This window comes from Camellia sinensis, chromosome 7, assembly GCF_055761805.1.
Source record: "Camellia sinensis isolate YWXY chromosome 7, ASM5576180v1, whole genome shotgun sequence".
Classification (NCBI taxonomy): domain Eukaryota; kingdom Viridiplantae; phylum Streptophyta; class Magnoliopsida; order Ericales; family Theaceae; genus Camellia; species Camellia sinensis.
In genome coordinates, this window is record NC_138967.1 from 57675175 (window position 1) to 57690910 (window position 15736).

The 15736-nt window shown below is 38.1% G+C and overlaps 1 pseudogene; it reads right to left on the bottom strand.

The window, feature by feature from the left end:
* Positions 1–15023: 15023 nt before the first annotated feature.
* On the bottom strand, positions 15024–15527 carry LOC114311292 (putative receptor-like protein kinase At5g39000 pseudogene; annotated as a pseudogene).
* Positions 15528–15736: the final 209 nt, after the last annotated feature.

Here is a 15736-nt window from a genome sequence, read left to right on the forward strand (position 1 = left end):
AGGTGCAGGTTTCATACCAGTCTCTGAGTAGGGGGTCTGGTGGTTGTTTCGTTTGTGGCCAGCAGGGCTATGGTAGACGTTTTTACCCTTTGCGTGTGAACTCTGCGAGTGTTTCAAAACCTAGTCAGACTCAGTCGTACCCATCCAGTCGGGGGCGGTATCGGTACCAGAAACGGGCAGGCCAGGCTTCAGGAGCCTCGCGAGGGGCGACTTATTAGTTAGCCCTACAGTGTTACCCTGGAGAGGGACTTTTTGTATGTTGGCCGGTGGTGTATCATGGTTATTGATTTTGTTGTGGACCGGTGTACTGTTGGATGCTGAGGCATCATGATTATGTATCGCATTTATATGCATAGTATTGTTTGTTTAATCCTCATATATTGGGAAGTATGTATGGAATTTCAAACTCTCTATTTTATGTAGTGAGAAGTTGTTAATGGGGTCAATGATCCTAGTGTTGTTGCTTGCTTGGTACTGTTTATTGTAGTAGTCTTGTGACGGCCTGTGGGCCTTATTCACTTTTTTTTTTAGATTATTTGTTGAGAGCGGGAATCCGTGGGTGTATGTGTTAGATGTGGTGGTTTTGAAAGTTGTGTGGTATTAGCAAGGTTATGTGAGATTTGTGTCTCGGGTTAGCGGGAATGGTACCTGTTTGTGGGTTTGTGTTTTGGGCTTTGCTAGTTAGCGAGTCCGTAGTGACCCCATCGGTTGTATATTAGTAGTGTTTGTGTTATGTTTGATGATCAATTGTTGATTATGGTTTGTGAGTGAATGCTGGCAGCATCCTTTAGAGGAAGAACAGTTTGTGTTCTAGAATAACGAGAATGGCGTTGGCCAAAATTGTCCTTCGTGATTGAGCTGTTGTAATCGAGGTTGACCATGTCGGTCTTCGGTTGAGTAGTTGAACAAGCTTGCTATCTAGCCATGGAGGGTGGTATTTCCCTTAGAAACAATGTTGGTGTGATTCAATTTTAGGAGATCCGGTGAGATTCCAAAATTTGGGGTTTGTGTAAGAGAACTCCGTGTTGGGAGTTAGTGATTTAAGTGGTACATCAGTGGGTGGATTACTGAATGTGGGGTTATTGAGTTGTTTAGTCAGCTTGTTGGTATTGGGTTTTAGTTTGACTTCTGTCACCTTGAGGTTAGTCTCGTTGTTGTAGACTTTGTGTGTGGATTAGGGAGATTGGAATTAATTGAGCATGTTATGCCATTGAATCTGATGATTGATAGAATACACTAATTTATGTATTGATTGATTGTGTATAGAACCTTTGTGTTTATATGCATTGCTTGTGTATGGAAGGAAGATGGGGAATGGATTCAGGGATGCAGCTCTTATGCTCTTCCATTGTAGTAGTGATATAGCTCATATGCTTATCCATGAAAGAGTGATATAGTTTTTATACTTATCAATTGATGTGATGATATAGCTAATATGCTTATCTATTGTGAAGTGAGAAATGTTTTATATGAGTTATTGTCTCATTTAAATTGTTGGTCGGATTTTGAACCATATTTATGATTTTAAATTGGTTAAGTAAAAGAAGGCGGAACGAAATTGCAAAACCATGAATTTCTTATGCCTTATGTGTTGTCAGTACTGTTATGGTTTCTATTAACTATCATTATAGAAATGTTATGCTTTGTGTTGGTTTTGGTATCACTGTATGAGTGATGGTTGTTGCTAGTAGTATGTTGAAAAGATTTGGAAAACAAAATTTTTTTCCTAGTGTTTGGGTCACCTAAGGGTTTTGTTGAGAAATTGATTTAATTCAAGGGTTTTGAGAAATTCCAAATGAATCTTTTTGGTAAATAAACTGTGGATGATTTTTGTGTTTGGATAACACCGTATTTGTGAAAAATATTTACAAAACTGTTGAGTTTCGCATGGAAAATGAAGGATTTATTTTGGAATGTTAACATTGAGAATTTGACTATCTTTGAGAAATGTCTCCTGAGCAAGAAAATGTTTTCTTATTATTTACTCACAAGGTTTGGTTTGTTAAGGTTTTCGCACCTAAGTGTTGTCGTTTGGAACGTATTCCCTTAGTGAGTCTCTTCCTTGGTAAGAGTGGCTTGACGATTTGTAGTGAGAGCGATTTTACTCCTAGTATTGGGGGGTGTTGGTGTTGTGTAATCAATTGGCCTTGTTGGCGCATCCTTAATTTCGGGGACGAAATTTTTTAAGGGGGGAAGGTTATAGCGATCCCGGTTCTTTCTCCTTTGGTTGTAGTATCCGGACTTAGTTCCGTGGATTCCGGTTGTTGTTTTGAATTTGTTTCTGTCCTTCAATTCTTTAAAATTTGAGTTATAGAATGTTTTGGACTTGTTCGTTCCAGGTTGGGTGTGTTTGGGAGCAGGTGGTTGCTGCCCAGGTTTTTAGTCCTTCGCTCGAGCGAGATGTTTGTCGCTCGAGCGAGCGTGGAGTTTTCTGTGTCTGGTCGCTCGAGCGACCAGGTCTTCTCTCGAGCGAGTCTATCGTATTTCAATAGGCAGCAGCGGGGAAAAAGATCATTTTTCTCCCTCTTTCATTCTTGAAACCCTAGCAGCCGAGAGTCTCTCTCTCTAAACTTATTATCTCTCTAGATTTCATCTCATTCTAGTATGAATCCATCCTAGGTCCTTTGTTAAAAAGGTAGAGGGTGTCGAGGGCTTCGTCTTAATCGGAAAAATTGTAGATTTGGAGCACTTTGATTTCGGGTCATCATCTCCTTTTGAGTTCTCCTTTGATGTAGGGATTCTCCTTGTTCTTTTTCAATACTACGTCTATAGATAGACATGTGGTAATTTTTGTATTGCATGAAAATCATTTTATGTTGGATTTTTGTATAAATTCATGGGGTTGAACTTTGGGTTAGTTGTTGGATTTAGATCTATTATCATTAGATGTGTTTTGGGGCAAATTGGGTGTTAATTAGCATGTTGTTGTTGTAAGGAGAGGAAACCCTAATATTTATTTGGTTTAATAACTCAATAGAGGGGTTTTGATCATTGGGTAAATACTTGGGTATTTTGGGTTTTGAATGAAGCCATTGTTGTTTGTTGTAGATGATTGAACCTTTTTATTAGTATTGGGAGAAGGGGAGGGAAATCCTATTTTAGTGATTATGATTTAATTTGTATAATTAAATTGGAATGGCTTGGAGATGAATGTAGTAGATTAAAGTGAGCTTTGGCTTTATTGTCCTTGGATTTGAATTTGTGAAAAACAAAAGGAATAAAACCGGTTTTGAAAAAATAAAGAGAGTTGGTTTTGTGAAATGGGAAAGGTACTTTGAAATGAGTATGAATGTTGGATTGTTGTATCTTATACTACTATGTTAGTATTAGTGATAAGTTGATGATCTCATGATATTTGAGTCTGTTAATAGATGTACAATATACATGCATCTAGAGGTTTTGTCCTTGGTCATCGGTGGAGGATGACATGGTTGTGTTGAATTGTTGTGTATACATTACACCTATGTGTTTATCTACTTTAACTCGTTGTTAGATTCTTGTTGGTTATGTATATGCATTATACATGTTGGATATGCCTTGTTGCATGGTTGTTGTTGGCGTTATATGCCGCGCTTATAATCAAAGGTACCGTTACCTTCCAGCTAGCGCCTGGAGAACTGTATGCGCTAATAATAGAAGGCACCATACCCTTCCAGCTAGCGCCTGGTAAACTGGTATTTTGGCTTACTACGCACATAGCTAGTAGAGCGAAGTTGGTTGTAGTTATTTCAGTATATATTTGGCTTACTAAGCGCATTGCTAGTTGAGCAGGGTGGAATTGTTGTTGTTTAGTTGTAACTGAAAATATCATAGATTTGATTGATTCCAGTTCGGAGAACCGAGTTACTCCATTGATTGATTGTATACATGTGGGTGGGTTGTAAATTTATATTTTTACAAGGTTATGCATGTATAGGTATTATAGTAGTGGAAATGAACCAAAATGTCTTTTTTTGTCTTTTGGAAAGTGTGAAGGAGAATGAATGTTTTAACGATAAACATGTTTTGAAAAGGTACATATGTGTATGTATAGGAAGTGGAAGAGAGTATCAGGCTTAGTGAGACTATTTTCCTAAGTAATTGTTAATGTTATGAAAGAATGGGAATGGGGATTAATGAAAGGAATAAGGAAAGATGAATCGCTTATAGCGTTGAATGAAACGGTTGTTTTCAAGAAAAGTTTATATATATATATATTTTGTATAAACTGTCATATTACTATTCTAGTACGAGAATGAGTGTGCATGATCATAGCTATCTGTAAGTTGTTATTGTTGAGGATCATGTTGAGATCCCTACTGGACTTTATGTTCATCCCACGTTGTTGAATCTTTTTCAGGTGTTTAGCAGGTTGTGCTACAGGATTTGGATCTTCTTATTTGTTGGCCACGGGGCCTCTTTGTTGTTGGTGGAACACCATATGTGTAAAGGGTTACACCCCTTCATTTGTTTATTTAAAGGTTGTAAGCCCAAGGGCAATTTATTGAGTATGTTCATGTAACATTTACTTTGCATACGAATGAGAGTATTTATATTCATTTCTATGGATTGAATGTATGAGTTTATTTCCGCATGTTATCTCTGAAATTGAATTAAGTTAATGAATTTGGTAATGGCTTCGAGTAATAAAAAGTGGGGCGTGACACAGACCTAGGGATTTACAGAGTTGTATTTACCGCTCCTTGAATAAAATTGATAAATGTTGAACAGTTGAAATTACATGACATCATTGAGCATGATGGTTTCCAAAAGATGAAGACGTGTTTTATTTTCAAAAAGGCATGACATGGCATGTGCATTCCATCTCACGAGACTTGTATAAAATGTATATACTTTGTGAAGGATTTCTTACTGGGCTTTATGCTCACCCTACGAGATTTTTGTGCAGGAAAAGACGTGGTGAATCTGCCTAGCTGAAGGCGTGGAAAAGTGTGTGTTGAGAGCACAAGGTTCTCATTTACTGTGATTCTACTTGTAAGCCCAGGGCTTTGTATGTGTGGGTTTGAATAAGCGTTATGTGTAACCGGACTTAAGCCTTGGAAACTTGTAAACCCTTTGGGGTATTTATTTGTTCATTTACTTGTTGTCGGATTAATGTATTATCGCATGAGGAAGTATTTACATTATGAAATGCAAATGTGGGATTGTATGATTGATTTTCCTTAAAAAGGGCCATGATTATTTTATTGTCATTTAGGTATGAAAATTGGGGCGTTACATCGAGCAATGAGATTCAATCCACATTCAATTGCAAACCCAAATCCCTAATAATTTTGCGCAACATACTGTGACATATATGTAAACACTGATTACAACAAAGACACGATACACATTCAAACACATATACAACCGAACAAACACACAAATGTCATCTACTACATGGTGTATGTGGATTAACGTTACACACTAAATGTAACATGCATTGTAACACGATCATCCAGGTCCCAATGTACAATTGTCATCCTACGACATGGTTTACATTCGACATCTAATTAACAACCAAAACCAAATATCCCCAACCCAACCCTTGAATCCATACACACCACCCCACACATAGAACATGTCAAAACGCATCAACTATCACAATGTCAAATACACACATTCAATCAGAACATTGGCCAAAGTGTGTCTATCAATGAGTGTAATAGATTGTCAATATCCTATTAAAGGTAAACAATCCACAATTCAACAAACAGCAACACACTTCCAAAAAAAAAAAAAAAAAAAACCTCTTCCCCTCAACCGATTGGAGCTCAAATCTGTCAAAGGAATCAACACACAGTCCTCAAACTTCATCATATCATCGACCATATCCACATCCATTTAACCAACATTTTGAAAATGCACTGAAATCCAATGATGAAGGCGTAAAAAGCTCGTGTGGTCGTTGTCTATAGACTTGTCTTTTCTAAAAAAAATTTCAAACATGATATGATGAATGTGAAAATAAGATACAATATGGAAACAAATTATTGGTATAATAGTACATTAATATCATTCATTTACAACTCATATGACTTTATGGAACACATTCCTATTTAAATAAGACTTCAAACTCTAAAAGAATATTCATAGGATTTCATTTTAAATAAGTTTTCAAAATAGGACTTATAAATAATTTTTCCTTACAATTACTTGTGAACTTATGTAAGTAATCATGAATTGTAATCCAACAATAACATAAATTATCAAAGAGTCTTAAATGTAAAAGATCATATAGATTCTTTATATTAAGACATGTACAAAATGGATGAATAAACCAAATCACATAAAAAAATTGAGATGTTATCATATGCAATCTAAATTCATTTTTTGATAAATCAAATACACAAATTCTAAAAACTGTACCAATAAACTCATTAGTCACCAGGGACATTGGCGAATAAGTCAAATAAAGTCCAAAAGTTTCGTCAATCAAACATTATAGAGAACAAAAACCAAATTAATAAAATTTGTAAAATGTTATGGAGCCGTACATTGTTATTTCAAAATCATTTCATAGACTTCGGATATGGAGATACCAAATTCATAGAACCTGAGTTGACTGCAAAAAAAGAACTGATTCTAGTTGCTAACAAACAGAATTAATCAATCTAATGTTTGCAATAAAACTAATGCTTTTCATTTGAAGAGTATGTCAGTTAAAAAACTCAGAGACATGTATAAAAAAAATGGGCAAATTACAACGGCAGTCTCGGTACTTTAGTTCTTGTGTCATTTTAGTGCTTATAATTTTAATTGGTTTGATTTTGACTCCAAATTTATGATTTTGTCCCAATTTGGTCTAATTAATAACAATTCTTTGTATTTGTTTACGAAAAATACGTACATAAGTGTCAAATGTTATATTTTTAAGGATAAAATTAAAAACTTATTCAACTCAGTTAGTTAATCTCAACAAATTTAGTGATATTTTTTCTCAAAAAACACTAATCATATTATTTATTAGACCAAATTGAAACAAAATCGAAAATTACTGGTCAAAATTAATTGAGTTAATTGAAAATATAGGGATCAAAATGACACAATAGGTAAAATAAAGAAACCACTGGTGTAATTTGCCTTAAAAAAAATAAAATAAAATAAAATAAAATTGAATAGACATGTTTCACTAAATCCAAACATGCATATGTATATGTAATCTGGATATATACATCACACTTACATTGCAAGAATAAAGTATCAATCACGCAATGTTGATTCAAAGAGTACCTATAAATCATGAGACTACAATCTACATGCTATGGAACACATCGTATCGCAACAAATGCGAATCTATTGATATCATCCCCTCCAGTCAGTGTCACCATTCTCAACCTTACTCCCTGCAACCGGTTTCCACCTTCCGCCGCAACCTCCCTCTCCCTATTCAGCTTTACCGATGGTTCTCTAATCCATCTTCCATCAAATCATACTTTGCCGTTGTGCCTCATAACTTACTGGTGGAATGAGAATTTTCTTTTCTTTTTTTTTTTTTGTTGGGGGGGTGATGGAGGCATAGTTTGTGCTACATAATCTCTAGGATCTCCATATTTGGTTGGTAGACATATTTTTCAAGTTTTTTTGTAAGCACATAGACTGTTGAAGATTTTGAAATATACAATAACTATAGACTATTATATATAGCGAAGAGAGAGGGTGACTTGATATGAAAAGAGAAACCATAAATTAAGGAATTTTTGTATATTATATTTTTTTTAAAATGGGTTGACTAGATAAATTATTTTCATGTATAATTAATTTTTTTTTCAATATTTTTGGATTTTTTTATAGATGGTGTAGCCAATAGTTGTTTTTAAAATTATTTTATAAATTGAAAATGTAAAAAAATTGGCCTAAGGTCCTGGAGCTCTAAGAAAGCTCCCACATTAGAAATCTCATTTTTCTTAATATATATATATATATATAGATATAGATTTCTGTTATGATTGTTGTGCGGTGGGATGATCGAACAGGTCAATCTGCAAAATAGGGTTGGAAAGGGTTCCAATTCCAATTCATTTTAATTTAATTGGGTCTTTCTTTTTCTTTAGAATCTCAACCATTTTTTTCCTAAAATACTGGGAATGATCATTTTTTTTCACAAATTATAAGACTAATTTGACCTTGTTGGATAAATCATGCTGGAGCCCCTTTTGGATCCGTTTGTGAATTAGAAAGAAATAAATGGTGAAAAATGAAAATGGTAGAAAATGAAGTGAAAAAAAAAGAAGAAAAAAGAAAAAAATTATATAATGTATATGTTATCTTGTACAGTGGCAGAGCGAGTGAAGGCCCAGGAGGTCACGTGCCCCCCTTGAATTTTTGGATTTTTTTTTTAAATTTTGCAAACATAAAGAAAATATTTTAAATAAAAAAAATTGTCAAAATATTATTAGAGTGAAATGTCAATGACATTTTAAAAATTATGAGAACAATAATAGTTGTTTTAATTGAAAATGAAGAGACTACTATAAACCATATTATCTATGAAAATTTTTGAATGTAACACTGATATCATTATTATTGACATACAAGTATAAGTAATCTCACTATAAAGATATGAAATTAATTGGATTATTGACATCACATATCAATAATTACGTGGTATTACCATTATATTGAATTTTTAATCAAATTTTGTATTAAAAAAAAAATTATCATTACATAATTTATTTTTAGACTTGTATCCAAATTTTTTTTTTTGTATTGTTCATGATACACTAGTTACAAGTAACATCATTTTTTTGATATTTCACAAAATCAATAGTACAAACTTGCATGAAATATTTTTGTAAAATTTTTTGATATTAATAAGTGCCCCCTCTAATTTAATTTTCTAACTCCACCACTAATCTTGTACGAATTTGATTATGATAAAAATTTTATAAGAAAAAAGAGAGAATAGAAATTCTAATTATGAGTAACTTATGTCCTTTTTTGTTTAATAACAAATTAATCTCTTATATTTTTTGCAAGTAACTATAAGGTTAGTTATCATGCTATATTATGTGTTGTAGAACAAAATTAATTTTCTTGTGAGTTTCAGCACTTTCTTGCTAAATAAATTCAGGAAAAATCAAATGTATTTTTCATTTCCTCACTTTCCACCACTTTCATCTTAATCAAACTTAGCATTTAGGGGTCTTACTCATGCTGTAATACTTTATCGCTTGAGATCAAATTTTTTCCTTAAAACTATTCAATTGTTTGTGCCTTGGATAAGTTATCCTCACATACGATATATCTCATGTTTTTTGCTAGATTATCCTATTATTGTCATATCTACGACATCATGAATGCATTTCACTTAACAAATTTAATCAATGAATCATAAGGTGAATCCAATGTCATGTAAGAAATAAGGCTGTCTGACTTGGATGTTGGTTTGTCCCTTCATTAGATATAGGAAATTTTCAATTTATTGTACTTACAATATGAATGGGTAAAGTCTATGTAGCACACAGTTAGTAACACCTGCTCCAACCTAACTTTAGTTTTTTAAGTGATTTTGTTCATTTGTAAGAGATAAATTATAAATATTATGAGAAGTAAATTTCAATTATGGAGGAAAGTTGAACACGTACTCATGAGCATACAACAAACCCAACGAACATATGAGAAAATCCAACAAATATATGAGAAATTTAACAAATACAAGAAAGATTCCAAACAAATATAAACGGGAAAGAGTCAAATTCAAAAACTCCTAATGAGATGCGCATACTCTTGACCATGGCTAACAAGCTTACTCATCAGAATCAGAATCTGAATCTGAATCTGAATCTGACATAGATTCTTCTCTCCATCCTTCATCAAAATCTGAAGGAAGAAAGCTCTCTCCGCTGATTGTGAATTCACCATCCGTCCTGAAGAAGAAATTGGAAGAACTGAGGTGAGTCATAGGTAACTCAACACCAATTTTGATACGATTCTCCCATGACTCCCGCAATTGCAATGCCAACTGTAGGCTCCCTGCCACATCACCCATTGATGATCGTCGGAACTCTTGGTGAAGCAGACAACTCAATAAAACCTTCACAAATTCCCTCAAGCATTCTGGTGCTATTTTCCCTGAAAGATTAGTTTGAGAGAGTGAGAGAAGCTATAGAGTGAGAGAGAGACTCTGAAATGTTTGTATTATGTTGTGTGATTTACAAAGAGATGAAGGCTCTCTTTATAGAGAGAGAAAGGGGCATTGGATACCACCATTATCACCGAAAGCAAACACTATACAATTAATAATATAAAGTTAAAGCTAGTCTATCATAAAGCTATACAAATAATAATGAAGTTTGCTAAAGCTATGCTAAAGCTATTCTAACAGCCCCCCGCAAACTCAAGGAGGGAAAGCATCAACCAAGTTGAGTTTGGAAACAAGATCATTGAAGCGGCCAGGAGGATGAGCCTTAGTGAAGATATCAGCGGGTTGATCGACTGAAGCAATAGGAAGAAGATGAACAGTTCCACAGGTGACATGCTGGCGAATAAAATGTGAACAGCGTGAACAGCATAGGCAATGCGAGGAGCCGACATGTACTGACTGACAATGTGAACAGCATAGGCAATGTCAGGACGAGTGACTGTGAGATAGACAAGACTGCCGACGAGCTGGCGATAAAGAGTAGCATCAGAGAGAAGAGTCCCATCGAGAGGAGTGAGACGAATCTGGGGATCAACCGGAGTAGATGCAGTTTTGCAATCAGTAAGACCAGCTCGAGCCAGAAGATCGGATGCATATTTGGCCTGGGACAAATAGGAACCAGTAGAATCATGAGAGACTTCAAGGCCTAAGAAGTAGTTAAGAGTACCAAGGTCCTTCATCTCAAACTGTTGGTGGAGAAATTGTTTGAGGTGGAGAATACCAGCTTGATCATCACCAGTGATAATCATATCATCCACATACAGAAGAAGAAGAGTAGTACCATGAGAAGTAGTCCGTATAAAAAGAGCAGAGTCATAGGAGCTAGAGGTGAATCCGAAGTCATGAATGGTAGAACTGAACTTAGCAAACCAAGCACGAGGCGCTTGCTTGAGACCATAGAGAGCACGCTGTAGTTTGCAAACCTGATGAGGTTGAAAAGTGGACCCAGGTGGGGGTTGCATGTAGACCTCTTCAAGAAGATGACCATTGAGGAAAGCATTTTTGACATCCATCTGAAAGAGCCCCCAGTGGCGAGCAGTAGCAACAGCAAGTAAACTGCGAACAGAGGTAAGCCGAGCAACAGGAGAGAATGTCTCCTCATAATCAATGCCATATTCTTGGTTGAAACCCTTGGCAACAAGACGAGCTTTGTAGCGTTCAATAGAGCCATCATAATGTGTTTTGATTTTGTAAACCCATTTGCAGCCAATCGCAGTCTTGCCAGGAGGAAGATCAACAAGATCCCAAGTATGAGCTTTGTCCAAGGCATGGAGTTCATCAGTCATAGCTTGCTGCCAAAGAGGATTAGTACAAGCCTCACGATAGGAGGTAGGTTCATAAGTAGAGAAGGCAGCAGATCCAACAATATAATCACGAAGATGAATAGGAGGTTGAGTTACCCGGCGGGGTCGACCCGTAGGAGGATCGGTGGGAGGAAGAGTCGGTGGAGAAGGAGGTGTGGCAACCATAGGTAGACCTTCAGGTAGAGCAGGCTGGACAGGATCAGGGGTGAGCAAGGGCGTCTCGATGGAGGAGGAACCTGTATCAAATTCAGCAGAGAAAAGATCGATGGAAGGATTAGTAAACAGTGCAGTAGTGGAAAGTCCGGGTAAGTGAAAGGAGGATAGCGAGGAAAACATTTGGTGTTCCCAGAAAACGACATGGCGGGAGATACGAAGACGTTTAGAGAGAGGATCCCAACAGCAAAAACCTTTATGTTCAATTCCATACCCAAGAAAGCAACAAAGACGAGAGCGAGGTTCAAGCTTGGTGTGTTCATGGGATTGAAGTAAAACAAAACAAGCAGAGCCAAAAACCCGGAGATTGGCGTAAGGAGGGGGAGTGCCATGCAGACGTTCAAAGGGAGTTTGATTATGGATGACAGGGGTAGGAGCACAGTTGATAGTGTAAACAGCAGTGAGAGCAGCTTCTCCCCAAAAGTTTTCAGGACAGGAAGAAGAGAGAAGGAGAGCGCGAGTAGTGTCAAGAATATGCCTATGTTTCCGTTCAGCGCGGCCATTTTGCTGGGACGTGCCAGCACAGGAACGATGAGGCAGTGTACCATGATGCTGAAGAAAGGAAAGGAAATCTGAATCCCGATATTCCATAGCATTGTCAGAGCGAAAAATTTTGATGGTTTTGGAGAATTGGGTGTGAACCATTTGTGCAAATCGATAATAAATGTGTTTAAGTTCAGACCTATTTTTCATGAGAAAAAGCCAAGTAAACCGGGAAAAATCATCAATAAAAACAACAAAATAGCGGGATCCCCCCATAGTAGTAGTAGGGGAGGGCCCCCAAATATCCGAATGTATAAGATCAAAAGGGGCAAGAGAAACAGAAGTACTCTTATTAAATGATAAAGCAGGTTGTTTGGCAAGTTGACAGGGTATACAATCGAAATTATCGGGAATTACATGACCCAACTGTCCACTAGAAACCAAAGACCTTAAACGAGTAACAGAAATATGCCCTAAGCGACAATGCCAAAGATGAAAGGGAGATAATAAGGAAGTAGATGTAGGAGCAGCAATCTGAGGAGAGGCAGGAACATGAAGGTGAATGAGTTCATAGAGACGTCCACGCTTACGGCCGATCCCAATAGTCTGCCCTGTCTGAGGGTCCTGTACCAAACAATCAGTAGCAGAAAAGGTGACAGTTAGACCAAGTTCACATAATTGACCAATGGAAATAAGGTTTAAGGTAAGAGCAGGGATATGATAAACGTGAGGTAGAGATAAAGAAGAGGTGGAAACAGTACCAACATGACGAACAGACATGAGGGAACCATCAGCAGTATGTATTGAGGGAATATGAGGAGATGAAGATAAGGAAGAAAAGATAGTAGAACTGGAGGTCATATGATTACAACAGGCAGAGTCAACATACCAAGAAGAGTTACCTGGGATGACAGACAAAGCAGTAGGAGGAGGTGTACCAGATGAGGAGAGAAGTTGTTTGAGCATGGCCTCTACATCCGTTGGAGAAAAGTGAGGGGTAGATGGAGCAGGTGACTCAGAGAACCCTACAGAGGGGGCAGTGTCAGGGTGATGAGACTGATTCCCGGAAGCAGCAGCAGCAGTGTGATAAGACTGATTCCCGGAAGCAGAAGTAGCAGTGTGATGAGACTGGTTGCCGGAACGATGAAAACTTCCCCGGGAAGAGCCACCGCGAGAGGAGTGGCTATTGGAGGATGAGCGAGATGGATTGCGAAAACAATCCTGTTGCAGATGACCAGGACCAAGTTTGTTGCAGTAGCGGCAGGATCTGACGGGGCAATTGACCAGGAGATGGGTTGAAGGAAGGCCCCGATTCTGACAATAGAGGCAAGCAGTTGTCCGCTGGGTAAATGATGGCCGGGACGGAGGAGTGGCAAGAACAGAGTCCACATGATGAGTTTGAAGAGTACCTAGACGAGTCTCCTCTGATAGCAACTCAGAAATGGCTTGTTCAAGAGTGGGCAAGGGATGGCGATGAAGCAGAGAGGCACGTACGGGCTCAAAAGAGGGGGTAAGAGCCATGAGAAATTGCACCAACCTCTGCTGGTTGCGATGGTTAGTAAATAAAACTGCATCTTCGGGGTCATGCCAGGTTGGTTCTGAAAGAGCAAGCTGATCCCAAACAGAGTATATTTGAGAAAGGAAGTCATTAATGGACTGAGTGGATTCTTGACGCATGCGGTAAAGTTGGTTCTGAAGTTGATATTGATGGGCAAGACCAGTAGTCTGGTATCGTTCTTTCAAAAAAATCCCAGATGTCTTTCGCAGGAGTAGTTACAGAGTCAAGCTGAAACCGGCCAAATTGAAGACTGATAGAGGTAACAGAGGTATTACGAAACCAGGTAATGATTTGGTAATTCTTACTGTCCCATTCCTCAAGTCGGTCTTCATATGTAGCAGTAAGAACAGGAGTTTCAGTAGTGGCACTGTCTTTGACTGGTTTAGTCACATCCCCGGTGACAATTTGCCAGAGCTTCTTGCCTTTAAGAAAGGAAGACATGGCTTGGGCCCACAGAACATAGTTTGAACCATTCAGAATAACGGAAATGGGATGGGAGGTGTCAAGACGATCCATAATACTAGTTAAGTAGGATTAAAGCAACAGGAAGAGACCTGTAGGAGCAAAATTTGGTAAAACAGAGTGTACCAGTGAGTCCGGAAGGTCGAAAATAGCCAGAAAAGGCTGCTGGACAGAGATGATGTCAGCGATGATGTCAGCGGCGCACGTTAGCAGAGTGCAGGGAGGAGCACGTTAGCAGAAAGGCGGCGGCGCACGGTAGCGAAACAGGCGCAGGCGCGGCGCACAATAGCCGTTTTGGCGCACGCGGGTGCAATGTAGTGAAGCGGCGCACGAAAGGCGCACGATAGCAGGCGCGGCGTACGGGAGTGGCAGGGCTGACGTCAGCCGCGGTTGTGTGGGCGCGTGGAGGCGCGTGGCGGAGGTGAGTGGCAACAGATGGCGCGTGCGGGCGCGTGTGAGAGTGGTGGCGGAGCTGGTGACGCGCAGAAGGTAAAGGCGGCGCATGTGGGCGCGTGGAGGGTGTTCTGAGAACGGGCTAGGTGCCGTTGGAATCGTGAGAAAATTCCGAGCGTTTTGATGTATGCCACTGTGTACGGGACTAAACACAAAAATTGAAAATTGCCAGAAATGTAACACTGGGCTCTGATACCATGAAAGATTAGTTTGAGAGAGTGAGAGAAGCTATAGAGTGAGAGAGAGACTCTGATATGTTTGTATTATGTTGTGTGATTTACAAAGAGATGAAGGCTCTCTTTATAGAGAGAGAAAGGGGCATTGGATACCACCATTATCACCGAAAGCAAACACTATACAATTAATAATATAAAGTTAAAGCTAGTCTATCATAAAGCTATACAAATAATAATGAAGTCTGCTAAAGCTATGCTAAAGCTATTCTAACATTCCCAATCAAATATGGATCAATAACTTGATCTATGGTTCCATTTTTTACGCTACTTTTGAACCAATGTACTAGTGTTGCCTTATGCCCATGAAAATGTAACTTCTTGGAACACAATACTACCAACAGCACCACACCAAATGAATACACAACAGCTTTTTTCGACAACGTTCCATGCATAATGTACTCTGGCGCCATATATCCAGGAGTGCCGCAGATCCCTGAATCCAATATTGCTTCACTTGCATCGTCATTGGGTATAAGTTTGCAAAATGTGAAATCACTAAGTTTTGCAACCCAATTTTTATCCAACAAAATATTCACCGGCTTTATGTCACGGTGGATGATTCCCTGCTCTACACCCACATGGAGATGTTGCAGTCCTCGTGCAGCACCAATGCAAATATCAAGTCTTTTTTTCCATAGAAGTGGACCGTTGTCATTTGTTCTGTATAGATGAGCATCCAAGGACCCATTTGCCATGTAATCATACACAGCAATTAACTCTTGTTTTTCAATGCAAAGTCCTATCAAAGAAACTATATGGGGGTGACTTCCAAGCAGGGAATGTAACTTAATCTCAGTCGTAGCTATTTTTTTTCCAGTCCCATCACTCCGAATCTTTTGATCGCAACAACACGAGTTTCCCTATCCAAAAACCCTTTATACACGTTGCCAAAACCACCATTTCC